Here is a 9,520-nt window from a genome sequence, read left to right on the forward strand (position 1 = left end):
CTTTAGAGCTCTCCTTTCTTGACTTCTGTAACTTTTTTTCTCGTGGTTGTGTTTCTCCCTCGCTGTACCTTCTTGACTATTTCCCTGTTTGTAAGTGCAGGTATATAAAGGTCTTATCCTTACTCTTCGCTTGCTTTGTCCTTTCTCTGTAGACGACTTCACCTATTTTCATGTTTCTAGATATCATCTTGGTGCCAATAACTTTTAAGTCCCTATTTCTGGCTTTAATTTCTCAGTTCCAGACCTGAATTCCCACTTGGTCATCTGAACATCTCTACTGGAATGTTCAAAACTGAAGCCATTCTCTTTGTGTAGTTCCCTTCTTTATCCCCTCCTTCCCCCACAGCCTGTTGTTCTCATGTGATTGCTGTTTCTGTTAATATGACCACCATCCTTCTAGTCCTTCTAACCTTACATTACTCATTTGTTTCTACCTAGATGTCTTAATAACTACCCATCTATCTCTTCTTGGTTCTATCTTCTTCCTTCATGTTACTCCTTTCACTGCTTGTTTGGCATTAATCTTCTTAAAATCACTATTGAATCATATTACTTTATTTCTTTAAACAGTTTTGCCGGATCTCCATTATCTATAGGATGAAATCCAGATTTGCAATAACACTACAGGTCCTCTGAATTCTGACCCAGACTTGGCTCTCTAACTTCCTCTTTCTTTACCCACCACAGATATTCTGGGTCCAGGCCTCATAGGACTGCTTCAGGTTTCCCGGGCATTCTCATACCTGGGCTTCTGCTCACATTGGGCCATCAGCCTGGATTATCTTGCTATGTTCTCTCACTCCACCACCCTCATCTATGATAGTCCCATTTGTCCTGAAACCCAATTAGATATCACCTCTTGGCAAGTTGTTTCTTTTATTCCACTAATTCCACTAATTCACAGCATTTATCTCTGATAAACAGCTCCTTTTTTACCTCTAATAATGAATGTATGTCTTTACGCTTTTAACAAGTTGTTGGTGTGTATCTTCTTCACTAGATTGGAACCTCTTAGTTGACAACACTATCTTCATTTTGGTGTCGCCATGGCAACTAGCAGTTGTTTTGTGCATGGTTGCAGGTTGAGTGAGTGATTGTTGAGCAAATGACTGACACATTAGAGAAACCTTTGCTTGACTTTTTCAGGTGAGGCATTTCAAAGTGAAAAGTAATCTTAGGTGTGGGAAGTATTTCCCCTCCACTCCCATCCTCTGCAGGGAAAACCACATCCACTTCAGAGAAATATTTTAGGAACGAAATTAGAGAATTAGTATCATTATGAGGCCACAGGGACTATAAACAGTTATACAGTCACAACTGTTGGTTCTGATAAATGCAAAGTTGGTATGTGCCATTGTCCAAGTTAACAAGTCATAGCGTCGAGTGTACTTGGTTGCAAATATCAGATCTGAACTCTTAGATTGTGCTGCTGGTTCATATTGTAACCATTGTTGTGTTAGTGAGCACAGCCTCTGTGCTTTTTTTAAAAAAAGATTTTGTTGGTAGTAAATAGCTTTTATTAAATATTTTCTTGTTCCTATACAGAATGGTAAGATAAAATATGTTCTTCTAATAATAGAAAATGATCTTTTTATCCTTTCTGCTGCATTTCAGGTTGATAGCATACACGTGTGTGCTATTGTTGGCGTTTCGGTTAAGAGATTAATTAGTCTATCAAAATCACAGGAGCAGATTTAGCAGTTATCTCACAGGTAGGGAGCTTACTGCTTTAGGAAAGAAAGTTCATACCTGTGACTGGAACTCTGCATTCTCTCTGAAAGGATTGCCTTTATCAGAGGCAGTTGTGAGGCAGTGGAAATGGCACAGGCTTTGAAGTTGCCCTAACTGGATTCCAATTCCATCTCTTCTCATCATTTTTTTCTTAAGATTTTTTTTGTGTGTGTGATGTGGACCATTTTTTAAAAATTAATTTTTATTGGGGTGTGGTTGCTTTACAATGTTGTGTTAGCCTCCACTGGACAGCAAAATGAATCAGCCATACACGTACAGATACCCCCTCCCTTGAAGTGGACCATTTTTAAAGTCTTTATTGAATTTGTTACAATATTGCTTCTGTTTTATGTTTCGGATTTTTGGCCCCAAAGCCTGTGGGATCTTAGCTCCCCAAACAAGTATCGAACCCACACTCCCTACATTGGAAGGCGAAGTCCTAACCACTGGATCACCAGTGAAATCCCGTCTTCTCATCATTTTTAACCCTCAGCCTCAGCTTCCTTATCTGAGGAGATGTTTATTATGATTTGAAAGAAGAATGCATGACCAACAACATAAATTTTGATTTGAGACAAACTTCAATTCTCTCTGACTCATGGAACCAGTGAGATAATAGAAGTGTTATGTTTCTCATTTTATGTTTCTCATTTTGCTTAGACAGGTTTAAACCAACCCAATAAAGAAATTTCAGGTATGGCATCTTAGGAAGCATCCTGTCTTTGTATCTCATGACTTTACTCATTTGTTTTTTCCATTTTTACTTGCACAGTTTGGCAAATTCCTTTCTTCTAAAGTACAGTCATAATTCACCATTCTGTTATGTAACTTGAGGTAGAAAGATGGGAGTGGAGTTGTTTATAGTGCATCTTGAGATTTATTTTTAAGACTTGATCTAGGCTCTTGGCTGCTATAGAAACTTTCCAAAAAGGAAAAATATATGATTCAGATAAGTTGAGCAAAATTATCTAAACATTGCTTACTTTACTTGCGCCAGCAGTGTCTCCCTCTCCTCTCTCCTTCCCCTCCCTCTCCCCAACCCTTCCCACCCCCTCCTCCTGTTCTTTTTTTTGGGGGGGGGGAGGTGGGGAGGGAGCAGGATTGGCTCAGCTATTTACTGAAGCCTTTTTAGTTTATATTTCAAACAGAAGGATTTGTAAATCAGAGAGGTGGAAAATCTAGTTGAGTTTGTATCCAAAACAGACTGGAGCTGCCTCCAGGGATGAAGCGTGTTTTGTTATGACCCTCTTGGCACTCCCCTGCCATCTAATTTCTATAGTAACAATACTTAAGAAAGGAAGCTCCTAAGTTTCTCATAAATCCAGTGTCTGCTGGATTGTTCTGACTACTTTCTTTTCTCTGAAATGTACAGCCTATTTACTCTCCTGTTGTCTTCAGAAATTTGCATGTTAACTTTTTCCCATTTCAATTGACAGTTAATATATCACAACAGGAACTTCCCATCCATTTCATTTTTTTCCTTTGCTTACAAAATAATTTTTATTTTGTCTGTGTTTGCCATGTTATTTCTAACTACAGAGTAGAGAATAACAGGAAAAATTCAAGGTAGAAAAGAGTAAAAAGAAGATGAATTCTTGGGATAGGAAGGAAGTGAAAGAGACTGAAGTAGAAAGAGAACTGGTAATAAAGATTATTATTTTATGTCAGTTCATTTTTTTATATCTTAGAGCCCTTTGGGTTTTTTTCCTTTTACTTTAATCAAAGTAGTGCCATCAAAGAGTCAAAAACATATTTAAACAAACCTTTTATAATTAATTTATAAAAGTAGGAACTGTAGGGAAGTATTCAGATGTGTGTATTAGGAACCAGATGAGCTAGGGAGGGAGCCTGTGAAATAATACATTGGGAGTGACTGACAGTAAGAGAGAGAAAAATATATTTAAAAGCAGAATATCATCAGCAGTGCACAAAACAATTAGATAAAAATAGCCTTGGAGTAGCTGCTCAAAGCTAGAAAGTTCCACAGTGGTAGGTAAGCCTCCCAAAAAAGAAACCGCATGCAAAATAGGAATGAGGAGAAAATGTGGCCTCTTCTAATAATGTTTAATGTCAGTGGTATAGCATAGGGTTATTGATAAAGATGAGCTTTTATAACTAAATGTGTTTCTATGGTTAATAAATTAGAATTATACTAAAATTTCCATAAGCTTTCCCAAACTTAGCAATGAATTTAACTGCTCTGTTGTATTTGTGCCTAAATAATACATTCTTATATAGTACTTGTCTTAGTTCCTGCTGCTATAATAGGATACCATAGACTGGGTGGTTTAAACAGCAAACAGATTTGATGTCTGCTAAGGGCCCTCTTCTGGGTTGCAGACTGCTGCAATACGATTGTTGTTGTTGTTGTTTTTGATAAATTCAATAAATTCTTGAATAAGTATGCTGTGTAGACTTTATCTCACCTCCTGTCATGTTTTTTGGATACAGTACCATGAACTGGCTATTTTAAGTGTGAATCTCTGATTCTTCCTGTTTATTAGTATCACTGATTGCTCTATCAGTTTTATCTCTTTATATTTTTAGAATAAAAATAAAGAATAGTTATGAATATGAAGAAACAAGAAGTGTGGCCAGATAGACACAATGATGATGAAATAGTGACCATGCTAATGACTGGCTATGCAGTCTGTCATCTACTCCTGGCAGTAGTCCTGTGAAACAGACGCTGTTATTATCCTCATTTATAGACAAGAATACTGATGCCAAATGAATGGCAGAACCAAAATTCAAACCCAAATATGTATGACTCAAAATCCAGTTTATTATGGTGCTTCCCCATCCCTTTGTACAAATCGCAATTACTGATTGGCTATTTCTTATTTTAGAATGACTTAAATTACTGACAAGCGGCTGTGAGACCTTGTCTCTCTTTTCTCTCTTCCCAAGATTTTGTTCCCGATTCAAAGCCCTACAGAGTGACTGACTTAGCAAATTACCTTTCCTTATGGAGATAATCCTTTCATTCATCATATATATTTTAAAAATTTGTATTATGTGCTGCACACTGTTCTGGCCTATGTGAATAAAGCATTCAAAACAGTCAGCAGTGCAGACCAAAGCCCCTGCCTTCATGGAGCTTACATTCTGGTAGGAGTATACTGACAAAGATAGACAGCTCTACATTATGTCATATGGTGATGAATGCAGTGGGGGAAAATTGAGGTGGGATACAGGATCTAGAAAGTACTGTGGGTGGGCAAGAAGGCAGAGGAACATTATTCTATATGAGATGACCAGGGAAAATCTCACTGTTTAAGGGACATTTGGTCAAGATCTGAAGGAAGAATTCCCAGAACTGAAGGTTATGAGTTTCCAGGTTAAATGAACCTGTTAAGTGCTCAGCAACGTAAATAAAGACCTATTTCAAAGCACACCTTCAGGAAATTTCAGAACATCTGAGATAAGGAGAACCTCCTAAAAGTTTTCAGGGATTTAAAACAGAAACAAAAATATGCTATACAGCATTCGAATAAGAGTGGCGTCTGAGTTCTTGACAGCAATGTTAGAGGGTAAGACCATGGAGTAGTGCTATTAAAGTTCCAAGCGAACATGACTCTAAACTGAAATTGTATTCCAAGCTAAATGATCTGTCAAGTAACAGAAGGGATAAATCCAAAAGGACAAGAAAAAGACAAAGGGAATCCCCAGAATACTGGTGAAGGGATGTCCTGGGATGGCATCCATGTGGTTGGCTGAGAGAGTGTCCAGTCCAAACTGGGGTAAGAGGATAGAAGGCTTTTAGGGCCTTCTCAATTTAATCTCAATATATCTAAATAATATTCTTATACCACTAGGTTTTATTTAGAAATGTTGAGATAAATACCAAAAGACAAGGCTAAAAATTAAAAGAAGGAATGCCTTTGATGGGGTGGGTTATAGGGTTGCTATTTTTTTATTAGCCTATTTGATTTTAAGTATAGTTGAGATTTTTCCCACAATGTACATATATTACTTAATAAAGTAATGTTTAATTTAAGGAAACAACCTTCTGAATGTGTAAAATCAGCATGATAGTTACTACTTTACAGGGTTGTGAAAAATAACATGTTAAAATTAAGTTCCCCAGAAGAATGCTGGCACATACTGGGTGTTTTTTGTTTTTTGGTTTTTGTTTTTTTTTTTGCGGCACGCGGGCCTCTCACTGTTGTGGCCCCTCCCGTTGCGGAGCACAGGCTCCGGACACGCAGGCCGAGCAGCAACGGCTCACAGGCCCAGCCGCTCCGCGGCATGTGGGATCCTCCCGGACCAGGGCACAAACCCCTGTCCTCTGCATCGGCAGGCGGACTCTCAACCACTGTGCCACCAGGGAAGCCCTGGGTGCTCATTAAATGTTTGTTTCTTTCTCTCTGCCAGTTTTGCTGTATTTTCTGTAAGAAGAAGTCTTGAGTTCCATGCAATTGATGTATGAACACATTTAAAATCCAACTAGTTTTTAAGTAGGGTACTGAAATTTCAGACTTTAAGTACAAATTATGCATAGTTTAATAGATTATGGCAAACATTCTAGATGCCAGATTTTTCATGAGAACAACTCCTTTCATTAAAAAACAGTCACAAATAGTAAATATGTAATCAGAAATGAGGTACACAGCAAACAATTAATTTGATGAAATTTAATGCCCTTTAACCACTTTGGATGTACTTCTTACTATCAACTGGACAGGAAAATCTATCTCCAGCAGTATTTAGATCAGTATTTATTATACATTCAATAAATCTTGGTTAATAATATTGTTGACTAAATTGCCTTAAGTTATCAGAGTCATTGTGGCAGGAAAAGTATAAATGTTGTTGACTGCTAAAGTGAAGGCACCAGTTTATTTCAGTTCCACTTTATTACAGCATTACTATCAGGTGACTAGTAAACCCTGCACAATCTTTTCTCAAAATTATTTCATTGGATAAGTCCAGAAGATTGAGCTAATATTAGCCCGTAATATGAGGAACATAAGTGATTTGTTAGTTTGTTTTACTGTTGCTGCTTGAAATATATGCCCAAAGTTCTATAAGCTACTATCCTACATACGTACTGAGAAATTATTTCACAGAACATTTCATTTGTACCTCTCCTTGGGTAATTTATAATGTCAGCATTTTCTTATTGAGGCACCTACTGTTAGAGTATAGGGTATATGTAGTGTCTTATCTCTAATAGTCTTGGTAAGAGTAATACTTTTTTGACAAAGTTACAGACTTCTTCACATGATTGTAGTTGCAGGGGGATGTACTCTAGACCATGTAATGAATGCATTAAAAGTGGTCTCTGGTAAAAGAATTAAACATTTTTATAAATGGAAGGAAAAGAACCATTTAGAGAATCCAAGGTGATGATAGCTTGTGAGTCCTGGTAAATGAAGAAATCCATAAAGATATTTATCACAAGAAGGTGAGCTTTTTGAGGGAAAGAATGCCATGTCAAATCAGGGATGAATGATAAAAACTGTTCTTATTTCCTCCCCCCCTTTTTACAGCCTCCCTCCCCCAAACACACAGAATACTATTTTTATTTTATTTTATTCAACAAATGCTTACATAGTGGTTTGTGCCAGGGATTGTTCCAAGCACTTTGCAAATACTTACTTTATGAGCTAGGTACTATTATTATCTCTGTTTGTTTACTTTTTTAATATTTAATGAGACCAAGGCAGGGCTTTTCCAAGACTCTGTAAGTAGTAAATGGCACAGCTGGTATTGGAACCTGGTAATCTCGCCCTATAGTTAGTCCTCTGAAACTCTGTGCTCTTTCTGCTCCTCACCTTAGAGTGGTGAGCAAAAGAGGCTGAGTTCTTAGGACTTCCCTGGTGGCGCAGTGGTTAAGAATCCACTTACCAATGCAGGGACACAGGTTCGAGCCCTGGTCCGGGAAGATCCCACATGCTGTGGAGCAACTAAGCCCGTGCGCCACAACTACTGAGCCTGCGCTCTAGAGCCTACGAGCCACAACTACTGAAGCCCACGTGGCGTAACTACTGGAGCCCGCGCGCCTACAGCTCGTGCTCCGCAATAAGAAAAGCCACCGCAATGAGACGCCTGCACACCACAACAAAGAGTAGCCCTCCGCTCGCCGCAACTAGAGAAAGCCCGGGCGCAGCAACGAAGACCCAACGCAGCCAAATATTAATTAATTAATTAATTAATTTTTAAAAATCTCTTCTAAAAAAAAAAAAAAGAGGCTGAGTACTCCTGAGTACTATGACGCTTTCAACGGTTATCTCCTTATACCGTTAAAAAAATAAATTTATTAGCAGAGTTGTCTGTTTTAATGTCACTTAGTGGAAAATAATATGTAGTCATTTATTTGAAAATATGAAAACAAAATATGTAGGTTTCTTGTTGCTATTGGCAATCTTAGGAAAAACTGTGATGAATGAAATTCTGTTTACTAAAGATGCAACTTCTCTACCAAGAACATGTTTGGCACTTAATAGCACTCAATAAATATTGAGCCTAATTAAACAGTGAACAAGGATGCACAATATATTTTCAGCATTTTCCAGTTCATCATATTCTTTTTAATTTCATGTGTTATAGAATTTAAAATATGTATCATGAAAGCCTTAGGAAATTTTGAATATTTTATAGGAGATCATTTTAATCATGCAACAGCTGATGGTACAGGGTAAACCATGATCCATAACAATCACATTTTACAAATTCAAGCCTAGAACTTCTCTAAGGACAAAACTATATCCTTAAAAGCAGTGTTGTGATCTTTCTCTTGCCAATGAGATAGAAACCATTGTATTTATTTCCTGACATGAGGGGGAAAGGGATATTTCCAGTTCCCATACACAAATATCCCTGTTCTTATTTCTCTGGATGGCCTCTTGAGAGATCTAATAGTGGGAGTGTGATTCTGTCCTTAGTCACCAATGACTATTTCCTTAGCAAATTCATTAACCCCTCTTATATCTCTCAATTTTTGTCACTTATAAAATATCCCTGAAGTATTAGACTTCCCCTAAATATAGCTGTTTTTCACTTATTTCTGTTTTCTATCAATATGACATTTTAAGACCAGCATGTTAAATACATTATTTAGTTTTAAATTAGTTCAAAAACCCAAGCCATAGACGCTCTAACTTTATTATAACCTGGGGCAGATTTATCTGTCAATAGTAACCATTATTGAAGGTAGGTTAAAGAATAGTACAGGCACATAATCATAATTTTTGAATATGTTAAAACCCAAATTTTTGTTTTTTTATTAGGGTTACATCACCCTATCACTGAAGCAAATCTCTCATAGATGATTTTCAAGTTTTTCATTGGCTTTTAGCTTCAGCAATAATAAAGTTAGATGCCATGTTCTATTGAGGAGAGAAAATACGTTATCCATTGTGATGGACCGAAAAATTTGTTATTAAAGCAAATGGTAAATCAATCCTTGAATGCAGTATTTTTGTTGCTGCACTACATGGTGCTTTCTTTGTAGGATTGCTGGTTTGGAATTAACTATGTGCCTTGTCTCATAATTCTGTACCTTTTGTACCATTGCTTTTGCCTTTTCTGAAAGACTGTCTAATTTATTTATTATGTAGAACTTTATTCGGTAACTATAAAGAATTTTTTTTTTACTGTATGTGCAGAAATTTAGAAGGAAGTTTAACCTCTTGAAAGTTATTTTTCATATTTACTGCTATTTTCTAAAACTGAAAATGATTATTTATGGAGTTATTTTTCATGTCCATAGTGTTTTACACTTGACTTTAACAGATTGGCGGATCATTCATCTCACCTTTTTTTTTTTTTTTTTTTTGTGGTA

At 36.9% G+C, this 9,520-nt stretch overlaps 1 protein-coding gene across 4 annotated transcripts in view; it reads left to right on the forward strand.

Moving 5' to 3' along the window:
- Positions 1-9,520, forward strand: part of RASAL2 (RAS protein activator like 2) — a 382,125-nt gene that overhangs the window by 219,169 nt on the left and 153,436 nt on the right. The gene's annotated exons all lie outside the window — the stretch shown is intronic.

Source organism: Physeter macrocephalus, chromosome 4 (genome assembly GCF_002837175.3).
Source record: "Physeter macrocephalus isolate SW-GA chromosome 4, ASM283717v5, whole genome shotgun sequence".
Taxonomy (NCBI): Eukaryota; Metazoa; Chordata; class Mammalia; order Artiodactyla; family Physeteridae; genus Physeter; species Physeter macrocephalus.